We start from the raw sequence: 26,632 nt of genomic DNA on the forward strand, positions 1-26,632 counted from the left end.
GCATTTTTAGTTGATAAATTGTGGTCCTAAGGAAGCAGGTTTGATGATCCCCTTTGTCCTTCAACCAAATGCGTAAAGGAGGATGTTTACTTTTATGGGTTATTACAGGTCTATGAATTGAGCACTTAATATGAGGCACCTTCATTGCTTATCTCGAATCCTCATGACAGTCCTTCGCAGGAGGTATTACTAGCTCATTTTTACAGGGAAGAAAACTGAGACTTGCGGAGATTACAAAATTTGTCTAAGGCAAGTCAGTTAGTAAGTGACACAAACCCAGGGCTTACTCTCAGATAATAATTATGATATCATGTATTTATTCAACAATATTCATTAAATGTCTGTCATGTGCTGGAAATGGTACCCAGCACTAGGAATACATCAGTAAACAAGGCAGTAAACAAAGCCAACAAGCATGTGAAAAAATGTTCGACATCACCAATCATTAGATAAATGCAAATAACCACAGTGAGATATCATCTTGCACCCATCAGACTGGCTATTATTAAAAAGTCAAAAAAATAACAGATGCTGGTGAGGTTGCAGAGAAAAGGGAACACTTATACACTGCTGGTGGGAGTGTAAACTGGTTCATCTACTGTGGAAAGCAGTTTGGTGATTTCCCAAATAATTTAAAACAGAACTGCCACTCCACCCAGCAATCCTATTACTATACTCAAAAAAATATACCCAAAGGAATATAAATCATTCTGCTGTAAAGACACATGGATGCATATGTTTATCGCAGCACTATTCACAATAGCAAAGACACGAAATCAACCTAAATGCCCATCAATGGTGGATGGGATAAAGAAAATGTGGTATGTAGACCATGGAATACTATGCAGCCATAAAAAGAATGAGATCATGCCCTCTGCAGTAACATGGATGGAGCTCGAGGCCATTATCCTAAGCGAATCCATGCAGGAACAGAAAAACAAATGCTGCATTTTCTCACTTAGAAGTGAGAGCTAAGCATTGAATACACATGGACACAAAGAGGGGAACAATAGACACCAGGGCCTACTTGACAGTGGAGGGTAGGAGAAGGGTGAGGATTAAAAAACTTCCTATCAGGTACTATGCTTGTTACTTGGGTGATGAAATAATCTACACACCAAACCCCTGTGACATGCAATTTACCTATGTAACAGATCCATACATTGTACCCCCGAACCAAAAAAGAAAGTTGGGAAGTTGGAAGAAAAAGAAAATAAAGCAAAGATGAGATCTTTGCCCTTCTAGATTCTAGAGCTGACATTCTAGTGGGGAACAGAAGAGGTAAACAAACACACTATCTTTTAGGGAACATTAAATGCTATGAATGAACGTAAAGCAGAATAAAGGGACAGTGAGTTGCAGAAGAGCTTTTTAAGAAAGGGTGTTGGATAAGCCCTCCCTGGAGTTGCGACATTCAAGCAGAGACATGAATGAAGCAATAGAGTGGGCCGTGCCAAATCTCAAGTGAACCAGTGTTGCAGGCAGAGATCAGTAGGTGCAAAGGCTCTAAGATAGGATATTCTGGGTATGTTCAAGAAACATAAAAAGGCTGACAAGGTCATACTGGAGTCACCAAGGCAGAGAAAGATAGGAGGTAAGATCAGAGAGGAAGTCAGACCCAGTTCACTTGAACTATTCTAGGCCTAACATGCCACTCCACCAGCAACTCCATGGGTTGATTCTGAATGTGATAGGAAGCTTTTGGAGTACTTTGAACAGAAGAGTAGTATGATCTTGTTTAAGTTTTTAGAGAATCATCCTGGCTCCTATGTAGAGAAATGATTGTAGGTGGCGAAAAGTAGATTTAAGGACCCAAAGTAGGAGGCTACTATAAAAATCCAGGGAAGAGAAGGTCATAGATTGGCCCAGAGCGGTAAGCTGTGGAGAAGGTAAGGTGGTAAGAAGTGGTTGAATTTGTGTGTGTTTCGAAGGTAGAGATGATAAAGCTTTTTGATGAATTGAATAACTTTTTAAAAAGAAGAGCAGTTAAGGATGATTCCAACCTTTTTACCTGGGCATCTCATTGGAGGTGGTGTCATTTAGTGAAATTAGAAAGCCCAGTGTGGAGTGGGGAATGGGGACCAAGTTAGAGAAGGAGTGGGGAATCAAGAATTCTATTTTTGACATGTTACAATTGTGAGGCCTGTTAGACCTGCAGATAGAAGTATTGAATCAGCAAATGAATTCATCAGGAAAAGAGTTGTCCAGGCTACAGATACAAATTTGGGAGTTGTTGACATCTTGATGATCTTTACAGGTATGGGATTTAATGAGCTTAATGGGAATTAAGTAAAATCATTTCATTTATTCCTTATTATGGGTAGGTCACAGCACTTTGTGCTTGTAGTATACCAGCAAGCAAGGCAGACACAGTGATTATTCAAAGTGGTTTGCTCTGAGGCCTGCATGCCACCAGGAATGGTCTTGACTTTTGTTATTGTTAAACTTATTAAATCTTGGAGTGGAAGCAAACTTAGAGATGACCAAGTACAAATTCCAAAACCTCTCTCCAATTTACAACTGAGGAAACTGAGACATGGAGAAGTTAGGTAATTTGTTAAAACCTAGTGTTTAAAAACATGTATACTTTAGAGTTTTCAATAATGTTCAGTCCAAAGTGTTCATATTCTTCCTTTTGATTTGTATTTTTCTTATACTCTAAGAAAAGAAGTTGAAGTTGAGTGGATAGTAAAAAAGATAATTAGAGACCTTGCCTAAAAGACCGATGAGAGATTCAACTGAATTCAATAAATAATTATTGAATGCCTATTGTGCTAGAAACTATGGGTATAAAGATGACTAAGAAGACAATTCCTACAAGGGGAGAAAATATTTGCAAATCACATTTCTGAAAAGAGACTTGTATTTAGAATATATAAAAACTCTTCAACTCAGTAATAAAAAAGACACATAACTCAAGCGAAAAATTGGCAAAAGATCTAAATATTTTCCAAAGAAAATATACAAGTGGTTAATAAGGACATGAAAAGATGTTCAAATAATTAACCATCAGAGAAATACAAATTAAAACCACAATAAGATACCACTTCACATCCTCTATGATAGCTATAATAAAAAGACAGACAGTAGCAAGTGCTGGTGAAGATGTGGAGAAATCAGAGCCCTTCTACATTGCTGTTGGGATTGTAAAATAGTATGGCTGCTTGGGAAACAGTTTGGCAGTTTCCTAGAATGTTAAACATAAAGTTATCATATGACTCAGCAATTCCACTCCTAGGTATATACCCAAGAGAAATTAAAACATATGTCTACACAAAAACTTACACACAATACACATGACTGCATACAAATGCTGTACATAGCAGTATTATTCATAATAGCCAAAAAAGTAGAAACAACCCGAATGTCCATCAACTGATAAATGCGTAAACAAAATGTGGTATAGCCACACTATAGATGGTATCCATATATACAATGGAATATTATTCAGGAGAATTGCCTGGGAAGCAAGTTCAAGGTGAGAATGGAGAGTGAAGGACAGAATCCTGTGAAGCACCCGTACTGAAAAGACAAGTAGCAAAGGAAGATTTGTGAAGAAAACAGACAGTCAGGAGTAGAATACTAAGAGAAAGAAGAGTCGATATTATGGAAACCAAGGGAAAGTCTTCCAAGAAGGAACTGCGTAACAGAAGCAAATGCTAGAGTGAGGTCATCAGTGAAAACCAAGATACAACCACCAAACACAGTGGACATCCATGACTGCAATTTGAATACACCAGCTGTGAAGACATTTCCAGAATAATTGAGGAAATAGGAATGTGGAAAGTATGTATAACATGATATTACAGATTTGTCGTTAATTTTCTTAGGTGTGATATGATACTGTGGGTGTGTAGGAAGATGTTCTCTTTTTTTTATAAAAGCATACTGAATTATTTCAGGGTGAAACGTTAGAATGTCTGTAATGAACAATAATTTAGCAGATAAAATGGATGAAACAAGGCAAAATAGTAACAATGAGGCTGGCTGCGGTGTCTCATGCCTATAATCCCAGCACTTTGAGAGGCGGAGGCAGGTGCATCACGAGGTCAGGAGATCGAGACTGTCCTGGCCAACATGGTGAAACCCTGTCTCTACTAAAAATACAAAAATTGGCCAGGTGTGGTGGCGTGTGCCTGTAGTCCCAGCTACTCAGGAAGCTGAGGCAGGAGAATCACTTAAACCCAGGAGGCGGAGGTTGCAGTGAGCCAAGAGCACTCACTGCACTCCAGTCTGGCAACAGAGCAAGACTTCATCTCAAAAAAAAAAAAAAAAAATAGTAACAATGGTTAAATCTAAGTAACAAGTATATACATTTATTAACTATAGTTTATAGTTTTTTGTCTCTCTAGTTTTTTGTCCATTTGAAAACTTTGGAAAACCTAAAGCAATCAACCACACAAACAAAACCTGAAAAGAAGCCACTGGATTAGGTAGTTAGGAGAATCCTGGTGACACCTGAGAACATAGCTGTGGTTGAGAAGCAGGTGTCACACCCAGATTGAAGGGCATTTGAGGTGAGGCTGGGGAGTGGGCACAAACCCTCATGCAAGAAGTTTAGCCCAAAATAAAAAAACTAGAGAGGGCAATAAGGTCCTATTAATTTTTTTTTTTTTTTTTTTTTTTTTTTTTTGCACAGATCTGGGTTTCTGTACAGGCAGTAGGAAGAACCACTAAGAAGCTAAAGATGGAAGGTATTACTGAGAGAAATAATGATTTAGGGAGGGAGAGAAGAAAAAATATGAACAAGAGCTCAGGAAGGGGAGAGGACAGGTCTTTTAAGCTAGGGGTGGAAGGGAATTATTTGATGTGAAGAAAATTGAATAAGCATGAACAAACCCACAATGTCAATATATGGAGCTGTGTTCCATCTCCATTGAGATCAAATGTCTGCAAGTCTATATGTTTATGACACTGAATATATCATCAGAAACAAGACTGCAAATTATTTCCCATCAGTTTCGTACATGTTGGGCATTGCATACTGTATTGTCAGGATTGATCTAAGAGAACAGCAGCCATGTGACTTGCTGGATTGGAGGAAGTTTAGGGCAAGGAAGTGAACGACCGGCAACAGGAAAGCCATCCGGGGTAAAAATGGTAATCCTTCCCCACTCAGGGAAAAGATGGGTGATTCACAGCAACGAAGACCACAGGAGTATTGGTTAAACCAAAACTCCAGTTTACTCTTATGAACTACCTCAGAATCCCATGGGGTTTCCATCCAAGGGAGCAGGACAGTGGTATCATTTGGGGACTTCCAAGAATGGTGTTAGGTCATGAGAGCCAGGGAGGTGAGGATTGTCAACAAGCAGATACAAGGACCCTTGGAGGTTGGGGGAGGAGAAGGACTCTGAGCAAATGGGATCCCACAGATTCTCGAAGATGGTGACTAAGGCTATCACAGCATACATAGTCTTCCCGCCCACACAGGAGCTTTGTTTCCTGATCTATACCAGCAGAGGTACAGATCAGTCAGGATAATTATCCTCAGCCCCAGTTGGTTGAAGATACCAGGCAAGCTGGGAACGACACAGAAAATGGACCAGTATCTTGAGCAATCTCAACAGAGCCAGGACCAGGCATGGATCAAAGTACAACTCTCCTTCTGGATAAAGAAATATCCACAAAAATCTGCATCGAACATCATATCATCTTGAGATAGTTCCATGGCTCAGATTCGTGTTGTTGTCTCCTTTGTCTTTATGCCCCAGAGATGAGTTCCATTGTGTAAATGACACGAATCAGGACAACATTCTCTTGTCAGTGATTCTCAAACTTTTTCACCCCAGGGCCTCTAATGGTAGAAGAGAGAAAATGTTGATTCTGGAAACTTTGAGGGACTTGCATCTAATCAATATGTCCAGAGCACAAAATCGATTCCATGTCTCCCAGTTACCTTAGGAACCCAGGTGTGCTTTGTATTCTAGTAATAGCAGGACAGGAGACCTCCAACTGTAGTCCACTTTGGCAGTGTTTTAGCCAGCTGCTGTTTTCTCTTGCTGCTGTAGTAAGTCACTGAAAACTTGGTGGCTTAACACACAGTTATCTTGCAGTTCCATATAGGTCAGAAGTCCATCATGGGTCCCACTGGGCTAAAATCAAGGTGTCTACAGGTCTGTGTTTCCTTCTGGATGCTTAGGGGAGCATCCCTTTCCCTGCCCTTCCCAGCTTCTAGAGACTGTCCCCATTCCTTGGCTCATGGCTTCCTTCCTCCATGTTCTTCTATCTTTTTTTTTTTTTTTTTTTTTGGACATGGTCTTGCTCTGTCACCCAGGTTGGAGGGCAGTGGAATAATCACAGCTCACTACAGCCTCAACCTCCAAGGCTCAAGTGATCCTCTTGCCTCAGCCTCCTGAATAACTAGGACCACAGGCACATGCCACCACACCTGGCTAATTTTTTGTTTTTATTTTTTGTAGAGATGGGTTCTCACTGTGTTTCCCAGGCTGATCTCAAATTCCTGGGCTCAAGTGATCCTCCTGCCTTGGCCTCCAGAGTGCTGAGATTACAGACTTGAGCCACTGCACCCAGCTCTTCCATCTTCAAAGCCAGCATTGTGCATTTCTCTGACCTTTCTTCATAGTCATGTCTCTCTCTCACTAACTACAGTTGGGAAAGGTCCTCTGCTTTTAAGGACTCAAGATTATATTGTGCTTATTCAGATCATGCAGGATAATTTCCCCATCTCAAGGTCCATAATCTTAATCACATCTGCAAAGCCTCTCTTGCCATGTAAAGTAACATATTCACATGTTCTTGGAATTAGGACCTGGACATCTTTGGGGGCCCATTATTCTGTCTATCACAGCTGCTATTGCAAGAAGCCCTGCTGTTAGTCCTAGGAAAGAAATTAAGGATATTCTCATCTTCCTGAGAGGGGAGGCAGGCCTATGGTATTTCCAGACACTTCTTGTCATCTAGAGATATAAGCTTAACTGTATATTGCTAAGAGTCATCAACCTGTCTCACATGAGCTACCAAGAACTTTTGCAAAAGAAGCGGGAGAAGACTTTGTGTTGGGGTAAGTTGGAAAAATGGGGCACCCACTCTAGATAGACATATGGCTTAGGAAGAAGCTCTAGTGGTTTCTGTGGGAAAGGGAGGCACAGTGTTCCTGGATGGCAGAACTTTTTTTTTTTTTTTCTTTAATGGCTTTGGGAGAGTTGGTAAAGGTCAGTCCTGTGACACAGATATGGAGGAGCAACCACAGGGCTACCTTTGGCTATGGCTGCAAGGGCCCGGACAGCCGATGTTGGACTACCTATGCTGGGAAGAGGTGAGCTCTGGCCCATGATGGTGTATGCATATGGGCATGAAGAAATGAGGGCTTCTGCTCGGCCTGCAGCTCATTCTCTCCTGGACTTTTCTCAACCCATCTGTTTGCATGTGAGATTCACAGTGCTTCTGCTAATTCAACTTTGACCCTATTTTATGTAAACTAATTTTCCTGGCCTTACTATGCAAGGAGAGTATTCTCCCATCTCTTTCCTGGATTCCATCTCTTAGCTTCCCTGCGTTGGCACATTACTTCTCCCTAAGCTCGGAAAGGCTGCCTACAATTGTTGTGCATGGGTGTGTGTGGGTGTGTCTTAGGGTGGGAGGTGGGAGGCTGGCAGTAGTTAACCTACAATAACTTCCAATGCTGGTTTCCTTCCCATCCCTTCCTTGCGCATTCTAACAGCTTAGTTTTCCCCCAGGCCCTCACCCACCAAATCATTGTGACAACTGAAAACACCCCAATGGATTTCCCAAAGACCTCCCAGGGGACAAGGCCACCCCCACTGAGAACTTCTGCTCAGAGGGAGGTGAGTGGAAGGCAATGTCTGGCAGGGCTGCGGGGGCAGTTTCTGGCTTACAGAGGCTGAATAAATTTCCTGAAACAATACCTACTGGGCTCCACTGCTCTAAATAGTGACTGTGATTTCTTACCAGTTAAAACAATCACCTCTCTCTGAAGCTCCTATTGTTCAGCCTTTGGCCATGATATACCCAAGGTGGCGCTCATCTTGGAGAGTGTCCACCCTGGCTGCACGTTGAAATCACAGGGTATCTTTAAAAAATACTGATACCCAGGTGTCACCCCAGAGAGTCTGATTAAACAGGCCTGGTCCTCTAGCTATTTTAACACTCCTGGTGATTAGCCAGAGCTGATAACCTGTTATTAGGGGATTTTCTCTGTGAATAACCTTGAAGCTGGAGTGAGGGAGGGCTTAGCAGCATTGAAATAAACGCTTCCCATTGGCTGGAAAAATTTCTTCGTGAGCCACTCCCCCTTTAATTTATCCCACTCTTTCTCCTTTTCTCCCTTCTACCCATTTTTGTTATAAATTATTTAGAATTAATCATACAGTTCCCTTTCGTTCATCCAAGCTATTACTCTGTTGCAACAAAGGTCAGGATGAAAAGGGCAGTGCAGTTGGCAGCTCCATGTTTTGACTTCCTCTTGGTGTAAACTTTTACTGAATAAAGGGAGTGTTACAGTGAGACGCTTAGACGATGGGTAAAAAGGAAATGAGCGAATGACCAGCTGGGCTTAGCCTGGTCCACTCCACATTGCCAGCCATCAGACTTTCTAGAAAGCACAGGCTGAAGGCACCCCTGCTGCCTCTCAAATTCTCTGAGGTTTTTTTGTTTGGTTTCGGTTTTGGTTTTTTGGTTTGTTTGTTTGTTTGTTTGTTGGTTGGTTGGTTGTGTAATGCTCACATCTGAAGAAGGTCAAACCTCAAGCCTTCTTCACGTAGCTGTACATTTCAGTCTCTGAAAGAAAGCACTGTCTACTACGAATGTTTTATTCTGCCATCTGCCAGGCAGAAATTAGTGAGGGAAAAACAGCTAGTTCAGCACTCCCACCACTAGCTTTTATAAAGGAAGAACCAAAGAACTGTTCCTCATTATTTGTGAAGCCTAGATTTCAGAATGTACTGCTTTTATATTCTCATGAAAATTACCAAAGAATATTCAAGTTAGTTGTCACTGGTTTCAAAAGCCACACAGTTGATGAGTTACGTATGGGTAGGCTGCATGGCATTTCTGCAGTCATGGGAATTTTAGTTGTGCATCTTAGACTGTATGCTCCTAGTGTTAGGATTAGAGACAAAATGTGAGGAGGGAGATCATTTCCACTTCCAAAGGTGGTAGGGTGATGTGTTTCTTGGTTTAAAAAATTAAAAGTATCATTTAATTTGTAATTAGAGGAGCAATAGCTTATGGCTTATTTGAACCAGATCTGAATTCATTAAGACAGTCTTGACTTGACTGGACAAGACATAATTTGATCTGAGTATATATAGAGCTGTAGAGGCATGTACACATATATTTCTATAATACATAGTCTCTTAGCATATGTTTAACCTAAGGAATGACAATGCCGTGTAAAATACATTATACACGGGCCTGTTTGCTTTCAGACTCCTTCCTCACCCTTCACCTACTCTGCTCTTTGTCTTACCAGTGCCCACTTTTGCAAACAGATTTCTCTGGCTCCCAGGTCCCCTAGGCTCCAGCTGGGCTCAGCCAATGAGAAACACTGGAAGGCGGGAGGAAGGAAAAAGCCAGGGTTTCTCTCCCTAAGCCTCTCAGATGTGGATGGTGCCTCTGACAGTAGCAGAGGTCTGGCTCCAGTTACTGCCAGAAAGGCTGCCATGGTTGTGGCTGTTCTCAGTGACCCTAGTCCCTGGACGTTGGTAACACCATCTCCTCCAATGGTTCCTTCAGTCCAGGATTGGGAGTGAATTCCTGCTGTCACTATTCTAAGCCTCTCACGTTCTCTGTCACCTGTGTAACAAGTCTCTATATTAAATTCCCTCTGTTATAAATACATGTAATGGTTTCTCTTGTTCTGATTAGACCCCGACTGATACATATGTCATGGTTAAAACACATTTTCCTTTAACATAGATTATCTATTATTAGATTCTTTAATTATAGTTGTGGTTGCCAATCTATTATTATTTGTAATTATTTGTTTGAAGGGTAGTTCTTAATCTATTGAAGTTATTTGTATTTGCCCATAACATTTTAAAATGCTTAAATATCATAAATGCTTGTGAATTCCACCATCTTGAGCTTCAAAGGAGTTGTCTAATTTTACTATATATGTTCACATGGTAAATGTAATGGAAATATAAATCATAAGCCAGTGAATAATTGTTATTCATAATGGGACTACTACTGTATTTTGTAGAAATAGCCCGCATCTATTCTTGAGCTAATATACATACTGACTTCCAGCAATAGTGCCATGGAGGAATGATCCAGTAATAGTTACAGTAAAAGAAATTCTCATAATAGCTTTGGAACTTGGAAGTAATTATATCTTCCTCTTCAAGTGTTTTATTTTTATCATTACTTGCAGTGTCTTTCCTGAACCTTAGCCTAAAATCCTCTCTCCTGCTGACTGCAAATTTAGATCCTTCCAGGAGGGGAATGCATTAGTAGAATGTCGTCAAAGGGCCCTCAACTAAAGCAAGTCAATTTGGCTACCATTTCCTTTCTTCCCTCCTTTTCTCATCTTACTCAAGCTTAAAGGATCCTACAAGTGTAAGTAAAGCACATAAACGAGCTAGGATTTCAAACGTGGAACCAGGCATTGTATCTGTCAAGAGCCGATGAGTGTCTGATTAAAGATGGCAGATGAGCACACTTGATTTATCCTCACCAAGACCCCACTAAAACGATAGTAAGCGGCATTTAAAAAGTGATAATCACCATAGTAATGGTAAAGGGACTCTCGGCAGATAAGCAATTTTACAGAATTTCTGGAGGGTAAACAGTGAATGGAGAAGTGGAGGTAGAAGAAAGATAAAGGAAGCCAAACCTAAATTACAAGAGTAAGGGTGGAGGAGGCTAGAACCGAGGAGGAAGTCTTTGCAACGCAAAATCTAGGAGACTAGGCAACTCATAAACATCATGTGAGAGAGTGATGGGGTTGAAATCACCATGATTCATGAAATACCCCAAAGGAGCAGTTAGCCTCTCACCCCACTTGGCAGCCAGACAGGCCCTCCTCTACCTTTACCTTTACTCCCTCACCCCACTAAAAGTCTGACAGCCTTGTTCTCTCTACAAAATGAGGTGGCCCCCAAAATGAAACTACTGATATCCTGACATTTAGGAATTCCCTAGCTAAATAGCTGAGTCCCTACCAAGTAATTATAATGCATGTAATAGAAGCAGCAAATAGTTATAAAACACCGCAATGAGTACATTATATATTAATTCATTTAATATTCACAACTCTAGGAAGAAACTAAAGCACAGAGTGCTGTTTGAGATCATGCTGCAGTTAACTGACAATGCTAAATCACCACAAGGTTAAATCACCACTAGTAAGCTCATTCCAGGTGCAAAAAACAAATAAACAAACAAAAACCCAAAGCCAATTAGTACCTTATTGTCTCATTCTAAAGTAAAGACAACTGAGGATGATCAGATACTTGAAGAAAGAATACAACACGATACAAAAATTAGCTGGGCATGGTGGTGCATATCTGTAATCCCAGCAACTTGAGAGGCTGAGGCACAAGAATCACTTGAACCTGGGAGGCGGAGGTTGAAGTGAGCTGAGATGGTGCCACCGCACTCCAGCCTGGGCAATAGAGTGAGACTCTGTTTCAAAAAATAAATAAATAGATAAAAATACATCATGGAAGACAGATAAAAATAAAAATAAGAATGGCCCAAGGAAAGAGTAAACATGAGAAACAGAAGGGAAGAAAGAAACTCCCAGTTGGCACCCTTGAGAAATTTGATGAGATATTGCATCATAAAAGAACAGGATGCAATGAAAAAAGAAAAATCAGAGCATTGTTAGGAGCCCTTAGATATTAAAAACATTTACAAAAAAAACTCTATATATTTTTAAACAAAGCATTAGAATATAAATTCAAAGAAATCTCCCAAAGAGGACAAAAAGATGGAAATCATAAAAGAATAGAAAGGAGTCTTAGAGGGCTAATCCACAGTTGACTAATAGTAGTGACAGTAAGAGAAAATGGATATTGAGAAATAGAAGACATTTCCTAGAGCTAAAGGACATGAGTTCATTAGACATAGAATCATTACATTTATACATCGGGGATAAGGCAATGATCCTCTATGACATTCGTAATCTGTGTTGTGACTAAAGTGAAGTCTTTTGTGCTCTCTTTATTGGTTTAGTCTAGGAGTTGAATATGAGTAACAGGGCTTACATTATGGTGACCATGAAAAATATCGTTGGGTTAGTAACCACTCTGATTACATTTCTTTTCTTGTATAGTCTTTTGGTTTTTTTCACTGGAGTTTGTATTTGCCTTTCTGAGCATCTTTGTCATCATTTTATCCCTGAAGTCTATTCAATCTCCTTATGTAATCAGTTATTCTATCAAATATTTTCTTTGCTCCTGAGACCTCACCTACTTCAATTTGGACATCTTGCTCTCTGGGTTCCTGCACAGGAATCACCCAGGGTCTTCACTGGATTAAATTGTTTGGAGTCTACATTTTGTTCTTTTGGTCTTATTTTCTTGGTTTGCTGAAACAGATCCTCGGGTAACTTCTTTAGAAAGGATGTGTAGGTGATTAATTTTCTTTGACATCATATTTAATTATCACCTTTAATTGATACATTGGTCAAAAGTGTATTTTTACCAAAAACAAATTGTTTTTTTCTTGAAACATGGAAAAATAGTTCCAATGCCTTCTAGCATCAAGTGTTGCTAAGAACAGTTCTGATAAAATTCCCATTTTCATTCTGTGGTACGAACATTCCTTTCCTCTACTCTCACTATCTTAAAATGGATACAGCATTCACTAGCAATATAAGCCTATTGCTTAAAGGTATGGAGATATCTAGCAGAAGAAATGTCTAAAAAGGTAAGAAACGATTGCCTTTGTACAGTAGTACTGGGGAAGACAGTTCACCATTGCTTTTATTTTTTTTTCTTAACAATATGCATTATTATTTTGAAAAAAAATTGTATTATAAAACGTGGATTGCTAAACCATAAAGAAAAGCTAGTGAAAGATTATCACACATGGCAGGGTTGTGTTATCTCTAGGGTAGGGAGGTGGTTGTGCTCAGAACTCAGAAACGAATGCTAGGGGCTCCTAGAGAACTGACATTACTGTTATTTGACTTGAGAAGTAATTGACCAGTTGCTTGCTTCATACTTATCCTTTAAAGTATGAAGGATTAAAGTATGAAGTACAACCACGTTTTGTGAATTCTCCTAATATGCAATTCACAATTTTTAAAAAGAGGCATGTGACATACATTCATTCCAAATGCCAATGTAAATATCTGGTCCAAGTCAGCTTAGCAAAATAAAAGTTGTCTTGCAAAGATAATATTATCAATAATTTTCTTTAACAGTACAAAAACATATATCAGACCAGGCACGGTAGAGAGAAAGTTCCCTCCCTAGGACTTTGGGAGGCTGAGGCAGGAAGATTGCTTGAGGCCAGGGGTTCATGACCAGACTGATCCTGTCTGGGCAACATAGTGACCCTGTCGCTACAAAAAACATTTTAGAAGCCAGGCACAGTGGCACATGCCTGTAGTCCTAGTTACTTGGGAGACTGAGGCAGGAGGATTACTTGAGCCTGGGAGTTAGCTGTAATCATTCTACTGCGCTCCAGTTTGTCTCTTAAAAAATAAAAAAGACTCTGTCTCTTAAAAAAAAAAAAAGTATTATTAATTTTCCCTTTTCATTTTTCTCAGATTCAATATTATAGGTTGAAAATGTTAAGTATTAAGTGCAATTGTTATCTAACAATTTCTTTATAGATGAGTTAAGCTTATATTTTGAGGGTTTTTTAAATTCCACGGGAGAGGAAGATACTATTTGAACCTCAGGTTGTTGGAGATTTCAATACAAAAATAAAGTCTTGTTTTTGTAAAGTTACATTTCTAGAGGTTTACTGCTGATAATTTAACTCAGTTCCACATTGACTGAGTACTTGAGACCTACCAAGAATTCATTTACCCAATAAATATGCCAGGCATGGTTTTGGCCTAAAGCTGCAGACAAAGTCCTTGCTCTCATCAAGCTTACACTCTAGGGGAGCAGGGGCGACAGATAGTCAGCAATTCAGTAAATAATTTTTTTATATACCAAGTTATAAAGAAAAATAGAGCAGAAAAAGAAGCTAGAGAGGAGAGAGGGGGCTGCTATTTCATGCAGAAACCCGAATGAAAATGCGAGAGGGAGATGTGTAGCTATCTGGGATGTATAATCCCAGCACCTGCCTCCTTCTGGGGTTACACAAATAAATATGTCTCTGTCCTCAAGGTATGTATAGACTATGAAAGAACCCATGATAATCTGAACTCTCAGAATCAGAATGTTGTAGAAGGGGTTAGATTCACAGGATGTTTAGAGTGAAGATATACAGATGGAGGGAAGGTGAATAGGAGGGCTTCAGGTTTGAGAGATGAGTAAGCAGGCAAGAACAGAAGCAGCATTTCATAAAGGCAAAGCCAGCTAGGGTGGGCTCAAGGAATAGCTAGGAAAATGGGGTGACGATGGTATACATGGGTGAAGGGAAGTGGGGGAGAACTTAAAGCAAAATGAATTATAGGCATAATACATGACAAATGGAGTAAGCCAGAGAGTGGACGAGAGGGATGGATGATCTTTGCCACAAAGCAGCTCTCTAGGTGGAGTAGAGAGTGAAGCCTGTATTTTCCCCAGTTGGAGGAGTGGTACCACTGAGCTGGGCCACTACAAGCTGCCGCCATAAAAGCCATATCTCTGATCATGACAAACTCACAGGCCAGTGAGCTCAGATATCAAACATGCACAGACAGAGGAATTCTGAAGACACTTGACTGAAAAACTGAAGGTAACATAAGAACCCCCAAATAAGACTAAGCTGCCTTCGGTCTTAGTAATACTAATTTGCATGCCAAACAAACAAATGAACAAACCCTGACCTCCCCTCCCCTGACCCCCAAACCTTGAAAAGTAGCAGAGCACATGCAGACCATGATGAGGGAGTTTCAGGGCATAATGCACAGCAAAACTTCCTCCAGACAGACAAGAGTCCCTTTGTCCCAAATCCCTCAGTTCACCAGGGGTGTTTAGGCCCAGAGGCTCTCGCTTTTCTTCTCCCCGTCAGTCTCTCTGCCTCTGTCACCTTCACCATTTCTCTTCCACTCTTTTACCTCCCCCTCTTTCTTTCTTTCCAGACCAAGCCCTCAGACCTCAACCCAACCCTCTTTTCTTTCCAGGAGTTCTGGTGAAACTCCTGGAAAGAAGGAGTTCATCATCCGCTGAGGGTGATGCCCGTTTTTCATCTTTCCCCTTTTGCATCACTTACCCCACAACTTTCCTCCAATCCACTCTTCTTAGAAAATAGAGAAAAGAAAAGAATTCTAGATATTTCTCATTGAATATCTTCACTCTTGTTACTAACCAAAAAGCAAAAGTTGACATTAGAACTCATGGAAGAAAATTGAGAGTCAATTACCTACCAATACAATAGATATTTCAGTTTTCCAGAGGGAAAGGGTATTGGGAAGGGGAGAAGGAGAAAGGAAAGAGAGGACAATGGCTCTACTATCATTTGTATGCATGTGTGTTTCTCCCATGTATTATGGACCATGCCACACATTGCTGAAGCCTGTATCTTCCACAGCACCTTAGCAGGTAGAAGTACTTGAATGAATGAGTGAATGAATAAATGGACACATGAGCGTAGCAAATGAGGCATTGAGTGCGGTGAGATTGCTCCTAGCTGTCTGATGACAGTCCTGGTTCACTGTTACTCACCGTAGATGGAGACGGCTTCTTGGAAGCTATCCTGGACTCCAGCGGTTATCTCCAGGAACACTCCAGTTGTTCCTCCGGCAAGTGTGGTCTTGCAGAACAACACGATCATTAGCTAACTGCTGCGGGAATTCATAACCACCCTATGAAGTCAACACTTGGGTATCTAGTCTTATCCCAAATTTCTTCACCTCAGGCCCTCTTGGTTGGATTTGTTGATTTCATAAGTCAATAATCCCTTCACTCTCTTACAAATAGTGTGGATTAAGTGGTATCAAGGCATAAATCTCTTTCAAAGTTCTATGCACAATACACACAACGCTTGTATCACAAAGTTAACTTTTTAAAAACACCATAAATGTTATTACAAGGAAATCATTACTAACCTACAAAACCCTTAGCACTCAGTATATCCTACGTGAGCTGCCTGCTAATCCTCTTTAAACCCTGCTCTCAGCATGGAATTCCTGTGCTGAAAACCCAGCTGCCCAGTGTCTGAAAAACTCTATGCAGCACTGAAAGCCAATGCTGGTCCCACTTTCCAGGCCGCACTCCATGCATTCCGCATTGCTTCCAACATGCTGCCTCACAATCAGGTAGTGGCCATTCTCATCTCTGTCCCTTTGTCCAGCCAGCTTCTTCTTCCCTGGAGTTTCTCTCTGTTTCCCCTCTTCTCTCTCTCAGCTGACTGAAATCGAGAAATTGTATGGGCAAAGGTTTCCTCCTAGAAGTCTCCTTCAGGGAGCCTTCCTGACTGGTCCAGTCCTTGTAGCTTTCTGGGTTCCCCACGTCCCCGCCTGGCTCATGGTCAGCACAACCCCACAGTGCACTTCGGGGTTCATCGGCATCTCTCTCCAGGCAGGCAGTACCTTCCTCCTAGAAGTACCCTCCCCCTGGAGGTACCCATATCTTTTACTTCTCTCTGTCTCTCAGAATACTGAACACATTGCTTTTTGCATAGTGACTGTTATTGCAAAACTCTGATTGAGTCAAAGGAACTAAATCCATTTGTCTAAGGACTTGCAGTTCACCCCAGTTCAGATGATGGGCACTGGGATAACCAAGATGGAGGGTCTAGGCCTAATTCCAGGCCTCTTTCTCACGATTCTTCTTGAAGATCCTGTTTTCATCTTATTTTTATGGTGGGTAGTGGAGTACATGGCAAGATCCTAAGAAGTCATGTTTCCACTCAATTAATATATGCACACATTGTTGTAAACTAAGCTATACATGCTTAGTTTATATTCTCTTAGAGAGAATTTCTAAGAGGTGAAGATTACAATGAGAGGAAGGAGAGTTGAGGAAGCTCTGCTCAAAATACAAGCACTCCTCTCTTTCCAAGGAGGAATCTCATAGATTACATTATAGAGATAAATGTGGGTAACAGGTAAGAATGTAGTATAACAACAATACCCAGATGCAAAGAGTGTCACATTTCTGTATTTCTCTCAAATCACATTAAACTTGGCTACAAGGTCCTTACCCTCCAAGGTTGGAAAATAGTCTAATATCCTGATTACTGGGTCTTCCTGACGCCTCCATGGGCATGTACAGGAGCCCCAGGCTTTCACGTGCTTAGAGAAATGGGGATATCCTGATTCACAGACCATGGTGGTTGTCATGGTAACCGCTACTCCTGCTACTCCATGTTCTAGCCTTTTCTGCTAGTTGGGCCTTCTGGGGGGCCATGGAAAGATGTCCTGGTGCTGTGCTTGTCTTCCCTGGCCACAGGTTATCCATGGAGAGCCCTACCCCAGCTCTCAAAGTTGGAGTGTACAGTGTGCAGCCTCCACAGGCTTTCCAGTAGCTCCCACCTGAGTTCACACAGCAGGAGTGGGATGTAGATCCCTGCCACCCTGGAAATCTCTAACCCAAAATCCCACCTCTGACACAGACTTCCCATCTTAGGGGGGGGTCACCAGTAGGGCTGGACCACCCTCTCCTCCTTTAGCCACAGCAACTGTCTCCACCATCCTAAATAATTCTTTTTAATCAGTCTGAATTTCAAACAAAGATCTGAGTGGAGGGGCTTTATCCTGGGAACCCAAAGACTTCTCTGTTTTAGGCTCCAAAGCATAAAGGGCTATTTCTTTCCCCCTGAGGAAGGAGAGCCAGCCCAAGACACAAAACTCAAAGCTAAGAAGAAATTCCTTATCATGCTTTTTTGCTGGTAAGACCGCAGCAGTAAAAAGGACACCAATTAACTTCTCTGCCACTCTGTTTCATGGGTGAACACTCAACCTATAGGTGTGTGTTTGTGGTGGAGCAGGGGTTGTGTGGCCAAGTGCATTAACAAAGGCGATGTGGAGACTGATGAAATCTCAAAGGGCAGCTCTGAAAGAGGAGCCATGAAAAGAAAGCATTAACTGTAGCAGGTGCTGCTGTGCCCTGGGACCATGGGAAATGAGGAAATGGCAATTTGCAAGGATTTCCTGGGCAGCAGTTGGACTAGGGCTGGTGTAAGGAATAGGACTACTCATACAGTGGCCCAGGGGCGAGAAGACAGACGGCTCTTCCGTCGCCCAGCCCTGCATCCTGGCACGGGGCTACACTTCAAGGGATGCCTTTTTCTCACTCATACAAAAATGTTAAGGGCTGCTGCAGCTCTGTTTAGGAAAGACAGTGGGATAAGAAAATATGCCAGGTTCAGGGGAACCCTCGGTATTTGGTCGACCATAAAGACTGACACAATTCTGTACTACATCTAACCTTACATGAAAGCCTCACCAAGCATCAGGGAAACCCAAGCATCAGGAAACAAAAAGCATTGACACAACCAAATACCAATCAAGGGAAGCCAGGGATGGGGAAACCAAGGCAGAGTGGCATCTTGTCCCTCTCCCTCCTCTCCTCATCGAGTTGGTCAATTGGTCAAGTGCTCTGGCTGTATCAGTCCAGGCAAATATGGGGAATTCTTAAATTCTCATTTAAAGTGTTAGAGGAGGGCTTTTAAAGATGATTGTTCCTGCTAGGATTTCTTATTTGATATTGTAAACAACTGGGAAATTATCTTAATAAGTGTATTCTATGTAAGTGTCTTAGAATGGAGAATTGGGGAAAAAAAAGATTGAGATTTCCTTCATTAACCATCAAGAATGACTTTTTTTAAAAGTTCACTTGGGAACTATAAATGTAATATCTGTTAATTGCAGAAAATAGATCACTACCAAATTGCTCTCTTCAAAATTATGTATAATATATGTTATAAATGTTATAGAACCAATTTGTTTTCTCATTACTACTATTTGTGTTTGATCTTTTCTCCATACATTTGACCATTAGGCATATTCTTAATCTTTTCCATGTTTGCCAATGTGATAGGCAAATGACCCTCCTTGTATTGGTCTCCATTTCCCTGATGCTAGTGATATTGAACATGTTTTATGTACTATTTGTCATTCGTACTTTTACTATGACTGACTTCTTTTTTTCTTTGCCCTTGTTCTTGTGTGTTGTTTGTTCAATTAGCACTGATATTAATCCTTTATTATTCTCCTGAAAATATTTTCTCAAAGTATGTCATTTGTCCTTCAACAGTGTTTGTGGTGTCTTTAGCCAAACAGAGGGTTTTTATGCAAAGAAATCTATCAATGACTTACTTTATGGTATTTGGGGTTTTGTGACTTATTTAGGAAGGCACCCTCCATTATAGAAATATTCTCTTTTATTTTTCCATTTGGTATTTTTGTCATCTTTTCTGTTTTGTTTTGTTTTGTTTTGTTTGTTCGTTTGTTTTGAGATGGAGTCTCACTCTGCTGCCCAGGCTGGAGTGCAGTGGCACAATCTCGGCTCACTGCAACCACTGCCTCCCGGGTTCAAGCAATTCTCCTGCCTCGGCCTCCTGAGTAGCTGGGATTACAGGCGCCCCCCACCATGCCCAGCTAACTTTTGTCTTGAACTCCTGAGCTCAGGTGAACTGCCCACCTCACTTTTGTCTTGAACTCCTGAGCTCAGGTGACCTGCCCACCTCAACCTCCCAAAGTGCTGGGATTACAGCATGAACCACTGCACCTGGCCATTTCTGTGGTCTTTTAAAAAGTTTGTATCATCAACTTAGCTTTTATTTATTTGTTGTATAATGCAGAGGTAAGACCCTTAATTAACACACCTAACCACATTTCATATGCATTGTAGAGAAAAAGGAATCTAAGCTCTTTATTCACCTGAGAGACCATGGTGAGAACTCTGTGAGAGAGGAAAAGATGTTACCCAATAAAGATCATACACTCTAGTGGGAAGGCTATTATGGTAGCCACATAATCCAAATTTTCTAAAGTAATCCTGGTTTGTCATAGTCTTTCTTACTGACACAGCATTAGCACCAACTTCTGATTCAGAAACTGTGGTCATATAGCCAATCAGCCCGTGAAAGAGGACAAGGTAAGCACCACAGGAAGTCTATTGAATTCTACTAATTCAGAGGTGCAAGGGGCATTTCTGCCTGGCTTTCCAGGCAGAAATATTAGGGAGAACATTTGAATTGAGCCTCAAAGGCAAGTTAAATTTTGATAGACCAAGATGGTGGGAGGGATCCTGCCAGGCCCAGAGAACAAGGAGCAAAGGCAGAGAAGCAGGGAAGCACAGGTTGTATGTCTGGAACCCTTGCAATCTGTCCAATTGTCTGCCAATAGGAAAGTCATGAGGAATTAAATTATATGGTAGTTTGAGGCCAGAGGGTGGAAAACTTTGAAAATCAAGGAAATGAATTTGTGCTTTATTTTCTAGATAATAGATCACCATGAAATGTTCTTTTAAAAATGGCTTTATTAAGATATGATTCACATATCATTAAATTCACCTATTTAAAGTGTAAAATTCACCCTTTTAAAGTGTATAACTCAAAAGTTTTTAGTATAGTCACAGACAAATGCAACCATCAACACAGTCACTTGTAGAAAATTTTCTTCACCTCAGAAAGAAACCTTATACCCTTTGACTGTCACCTCCCTGAGCCCCCATCTCCATCCCATCCCTAAGCAACCACTAATCTATTTTCTGCCCGTATAGATTTCTCTGTTCTGGATGTTTTATATGCGTGAAAACATAGAATTTGTGGTCTTTTGTCAGTGGCTTATTTGATTTGGCACAATATTACCACTAAAGGCTTGAACTACAGAATTCTCTAACCAAACTGGCTCTTTAGAGAGAAGGAACTGCATTCAGGATGGTGGATGGGGGTTGGGAGATCAAGGAGAGCCATTAGGAGGCCAGTGAGTAGCTGTTACGTGGTCATATGAGTGGTCAGTAAGGAAGCTTTTGGCTGCAAGTAAGGAACACTGAAGTACAAATAGCATAAATGACAAAGACATATTATCTTACTAACAGGAAACCTGGAAGTAGGTGGTTCTTGAGTTGACCCGTGACTTACCAGTGTTGCCAAGGACCCAGCTCTTCCACCTTTCTCTCCACCATCTTAATGTACTGGTTTTTACACTCTGACCTTCCCCCTCATTGTTGGAAGATGCTGCGGCTCTTCAAGGAATCACCTCTTCATACAATCGCTTACAGAAACCTGAAACTCTGGATTTTAAGGAAGGAAACTTTTTCCCAGTGCCCTACCCAAGAAACTTCCCCTCATGTGCCATTGGCCAGCATCATGCCTCACATCCATGCCTTAGTTGTGAGGTAGGCTGAGCATGTGCCTGTCTGCCATTGTCAACCCCTATGGTGGGTGGTGAGCTCTGCCCAGCAAGAAGGAAAGGAGAGGTGTTAGCAATTGTGTAGGCTAACAACAGTGTTTGCCACAAGGGACAAAGAAGATCCAGGATAGTAGAGCATTCTTAGTCCAGCAAAGGACAGTATTTTTTGAAGATATGAATGTGGTCAACTGGAACAGTGAAGATAAGAAAAACAGTAATCAATAAAAAGATAACGGGACCAGGCACAGTGGCTCATGCCTGTAATCCCAGCACTTTGGGAGGCCAACACAGGAGGATCGCTTGAGCCCAGGAGTTCAAGACCAGCCTGGACAACACAGCAAGACCTCATCTGTACAAAAAGTTAAAAAATTAGCCAGGCATGGTGGTGCATGCCTGTGGTTCCAGCTACTCAGGGGGCTGAGGTGGGAGGATTGCTTGAGCCCAGAAGGTTGAGGTTGGAGTGAGCCATGATCACACCACTGCACTCCAGTCTGGGCAACAGAGCAAGACCCTGTCTCATAAACAAAAACAACACATTTTTTTTTAGTTGTCTCAGTTTTCCTTATAAACTTGTCATAAAATGAAGTTTTAAAACCTCATATTCAGTAGAAAACCAAACGTGCTTCCTATAAAATATCCATAATAATAAATACAAAAACAACAAAAGAATCTTACTAATTTCTAGTTAGACAGCATAGCCTACAGAAGATTCTAATCCTGAGCCAAGCTCTCTACAAAAAGGTGAGATCCCAAGTGTCAAAGAGGCATTAAAGACATGCACCACACGATTCAGTGTCCTCTAATGTCTGTCATAGACCATCTTAGCTCTGGGACCCCGCAGTGCTAAGCATCCTAAGCTTCTGGGAATATGCAGTAGATCCTTATCTTTGATCTGAAGAGGTACTCTGTTTATTAAATATGAAAAATTATAATTTGTGCTGTTGACTCTAACTCCTGTATGACAAGCAAAGTCAAAAGAATCCCCTGTGTGCCTTGATGCTTGTTTTGGTGTGTGCCTGGAGAGAGGGATGAATGTCTTAAGCTTTACCATCAGAAATTGCCATTTTTTACATCAAAAAGGGTCTGCAATTGTCATTTCTAATACAGTTTAGCCTAATCAACCACCAAGGATGTTAACATTGATTCTGGGGAGGCATGAGGGGATGGAAAATCTTTTAATTATATTTTATTACATTACTCTTATGAGCAGGTATTATTTTTGAATTGTTAACAATTCTAATTTTAAAAAATTAAGGAACAAAAAGAGAATGCTTAGTCTGAGCTGTCAAAAGCTGTGAATAAGCTGTAAGTCCCTGGGCAGGTCCCGTCATTTTTCTAGTCTAGGATTTCTTTACCTCAGTACTATTGACTTACTGGACCAGACAGTTGTGTTGAGGTGGGGGGCTGTCCTGTGTATCGTAGGATGTTTGGCGCATCCCTGGCTTCTACCCACTGTTGACGGTATTACTGCCCAAAATGACAATAAAAAATGTCTCCAGATGTTGCCAAACGTTGTCCAGGGGGCAAACGCACCCCTGGTTGAGAATCACTGCTCTTGTCCTCAATTTCTCATCAATAAAAGGAAGCACAGAACTGAGTGCTTTAAGCTCCCCTGAAGCACCAAATTCTCTGACTCCATCAATGTCAAATCTGTAAATGTGTTTTCAAGAAGCTATTTTCCTCCAGAACCACTAGAGGGGACACTCTGCTACACAAAGGACAAAAACAGAGCACTCGGGGAACTTTGTTTTCCTCTCCTCTTGACTTTGTTTCTGTTTCTGACTGGCCCAGCCTTAAATAAATAGTCTTTGATGTTGAGTGTGATAACCCCTCACCATGAAGCATGAAGAGTTGATTGTCTTGTGCCTGGTGCCATAAAAGTCAGTGTTTTTAGATATGGCGGGGAGGGGAGAGCAAAATGTTCTCTGCTTTTTAAACATTCTTTGTAAGGTAGTCAGATGAATCATGCCTCTAAAAAAAGATATGCATTTCCATAAGTGGAGCCTGCAGGACAACCAGGCTGGGAGGTGGAAAATCTAGTTCTCTTCCTGGTCCTGCCACTTCTGGGCTGTGTGATGTTGGCCAAATTTCTTGACTTCTCTGGGTTTATATAAATAACGGAACTGAAGACGCTGAGGCTGAGAAGTTAAGGTCACACAGTATGTTAAGTGGCCAAGCAAGGACTTGCATCTGACCCATCAACTTCATAGAATAGTTGTGAAAACCAAATGAGATGGAGTACGTGAAAGAGTTTTGAAAAATAGAAAACCACACAAGTTCAAGGTGTGGATGTGTAGATATTGTGGGAATGAGAGAAGGGGATGGCTATGGGGTGGCATGAGGGAGCAGGAACAGAAGTTTTGCTGTGTTTGCACACAGCAAACAGAAGTTACTCCTTCTCCAAGTGTTGTATATTACAGGAAAGAGCCTCAGTGCCCCCAAATACTTCACTACTGATGGAGCTTCATCCCTAGAGCTTAAGGTCTCCAACCCTGTATAAGTGGACACATCACTAAGAGTTTATGCTCTCATGAGTTGTTTAAACACCTTAGTGAAAGTGAGGGATCTATATCGACACTGGTTTTTAAACATTTTTTAAAAACTCTGAACCACAATAGAAAATATGTTTCACAGAAAGACCCAGCTCACATACATATTATAAAATTGAAAGTGTTTGTTACAATGTACCTGGATCTTTTCTATTGTTTTATTTTATTCTATCACTTGAAACCAATGCTGACCCACTAAATAATGAGTCCTGACCTGCGCTTGAAGGTATTATACTAGAAGGTTTTGTGGAGGGGAAAGAGGATAGGGTCCTGGGGCTGGTCTAGGGAGGAAACAGATGTGGCCTCCAAACAATACTCAAGGAGCCCTAAAGATGAACTTTTTACAGTTTGCCAAGGGCTCATTCTCTGAGGCATGATTCAGGAGGAAGAAAATAGAACAATAATTCCAAATTTGAATTCCCAAAATTCACCCAAATGAGTGACGATGGGCCATTGGGTAGCAATCTCTAGGCTGGATTCTCAGAGGTTATGATCTAACCCCACATCATTAACATAAAATATGGGTAGCATAAAATAACCAGCACAAAAAGAAACATTTTTAATCCAACATCTATTGAGCCATTATTATATATCAGACATTGCACTAAGCACTTTACATGAGTGATAGTACATATATTAAGTTTAAGTGTTCCCTGATTTTCTTCTCTTCCTGCCCACTAACAAGATTTCTGGATTTGTCTGTCCAATTTCTTTCTCTGCCCCATCAGAAGAAGAACTGGACAGAAGCAGAAGGACCAGAGGAATGCTGATTAGGACTGGAGAGAAAGCTTTTACGGAGTTTGGGAGAAAGAAAGGGAGGCAGAAGCTATGGAGTGTAAGGGGCTTGGATAGAAGGGGGAAAGGATGCTAAGGGGAATTGAAGGGGCTCTTTGTGATGTTTGAGAAATGCAAGTATTAATAGGAGTTAATTAGAAGTTACTTTTGGCAACTAGACTGCGTTTCTTGGGCTGCAACCCTGCCCCCTCCCCAAGACTGCACCCTGTGGGTCATGGTCTGAATAGGGTTACACATGCATTATCTTATTTAATCTGCATAACAAACCCATAAGGTGGTATTAGTATTTCCTTTTTCTCACATGAAGAAAAAGAACTTGATACAGTCAAAGTAACCTTACATTACATGCAGGTAATAAATAGTGAAACCAGGACTGGGACTTAAGACTTTTGATCATGAAAGCACAAGCTCTTAGGTCCATGAGCATAGATGATTCCCAGTATAAACAGTACCAGTTAATAAAATACTCAAGAATAAATTTAACAAAATAATTGCAAGACTTGTACACTGAAAACAACAAAACATTGCTGAAATAAATCAAAGATCTAAATAAATGAGAAGGCTTCCTAGGTTTATGAATCAGATGACTTAATATTGCTAATATGGGATTACTCCCAAAATTGATCTGCAGGTACAATTTAACATCTATCAAAACCCCAGCTGGATTTTTTGCAGAAATTGAGAAGCTGATCCTAAAAATCATACGGCAATTCAAGGGATTCAGAATAGCCAAACGATCTTGAAAAAGAACAAAGTTGGGAGACTCACACTTCCTAATTTCCAAACATAATATAAAGCTATAGTAATCAAAACAGTGTGGTACTGACATAACAATAGATATCTAAATCAATGGAATAGAATTAAGACTCCAGGAATAAATATTAATATTTATGGTCAGTTGATTTTTGACAAAGGGGCCAAGATAATTCAATAGAGGAAAGAATAAACTATTTTTAAAATAAACTCTTTATTTTAGAATAGTTTTATATGTACAGAATTGTTGTAAAAATAATCTTTTCAACAGATAGTTATGGGACAACCAGATAGCCACATGAAAAGAATGAATGTGGATCCCTACCTCACACCATAAGCAAAATTAACTTAAAGTGTATCATAGATCTAAATGTAAGAACTAAAACTATAAAACTCTTAGAAGAAAACTCAGGTGTAAATCTCCATGACCTTGGGTTAGATAATGTTTTCTCAAATATGCCAAAAGTACAAGTGATGAGAGAGAAGATTGATCAGTTGGACTTCATCAAAATTAAAAACTTTTATGCTTCAAATAACACCAACTGGAAATGAAATGACAACCATAGACAGGGGGATAATATTGTAAAATATATATCTGATAAGGGACTTGTGTCTGGGATATATAAAGAATCCCTAAAACTCAAAAATTAAAAAAAAAAAAAAAAAATAGGCTGAGCATGGTGGCTCACGCCTGTAATCTCAGCATTTCGGAGGCCAAGGCAGGCGGATCACCTGAGGTTGGAAGTTTGAGACCAGTTGGACTTCATCAAAATTAAAAACTTTTATGCTTCAAATAACACCAATCAGAAATGAAATGACAACCATGGACAGGGAGATAATATTATGAAATATATCTGATAAGGGACTTGTGTCTGGGATATATAAAGAATCCCTAAAACTGAAAATTTTTTTTAAAAAAATTTAGTCTGGGTGGCTCACACCTGTAATCCCAGCACTTTGGGAGGCCAAGGCAGGCAGATCACCTGAGGTCAGGAGTTCAAGACCAGCCTGACCAACATAGAGAAACTCTGTCTCTACTAAAAATACAAAATTAGCCAGGCGTGGTGGCGCATGCCTGTAATCCCAGCACTTGGGAGGCTGAGGCAGGAGAATTGCTTGAACCCGGGAGGTGGAGGTTGTA

General features: G+C 40.7%; 1 long non-coding RNA gene across 1 annotated transcript in view; it reads left to right on the plus strand.

Moving 5' to 3' along the window:
* Positions 1-21,727, plus strand: part of LOC111526437 — a 48,759-nt gene extending 27,032 nt beyond the window's left edge. The window contains exon 4 of the long non-coding RNA XR_002726363.1: positions 21,081-21,727. This is a non-coding gene — a long non-coding RNA (uncharacterized LOC111526437). The remainder of the gene's footprint in view (positions 1-21,080) is intronic.
* The last annotated feature ends 4,905 nt before the right edge of the window (positions 21,728-26,632 follow it).

The sequence above is a fragment of the Piliocolobus tephrosceles genome, chromosome 2 (genome assembly GCF_002776525.5).
Source record: "Piliocolobus tephrosceles isolate RC106 chromosome 2, ASM277652v3, whole genome shotgun sequence".
NCBI classification, from domain to species: Eukaryota; Metazoa; Chordata; class Mammalia; order Primates; family Cercopithecidae; genus Piliocolobus; species Piliocolobus tephrosceles.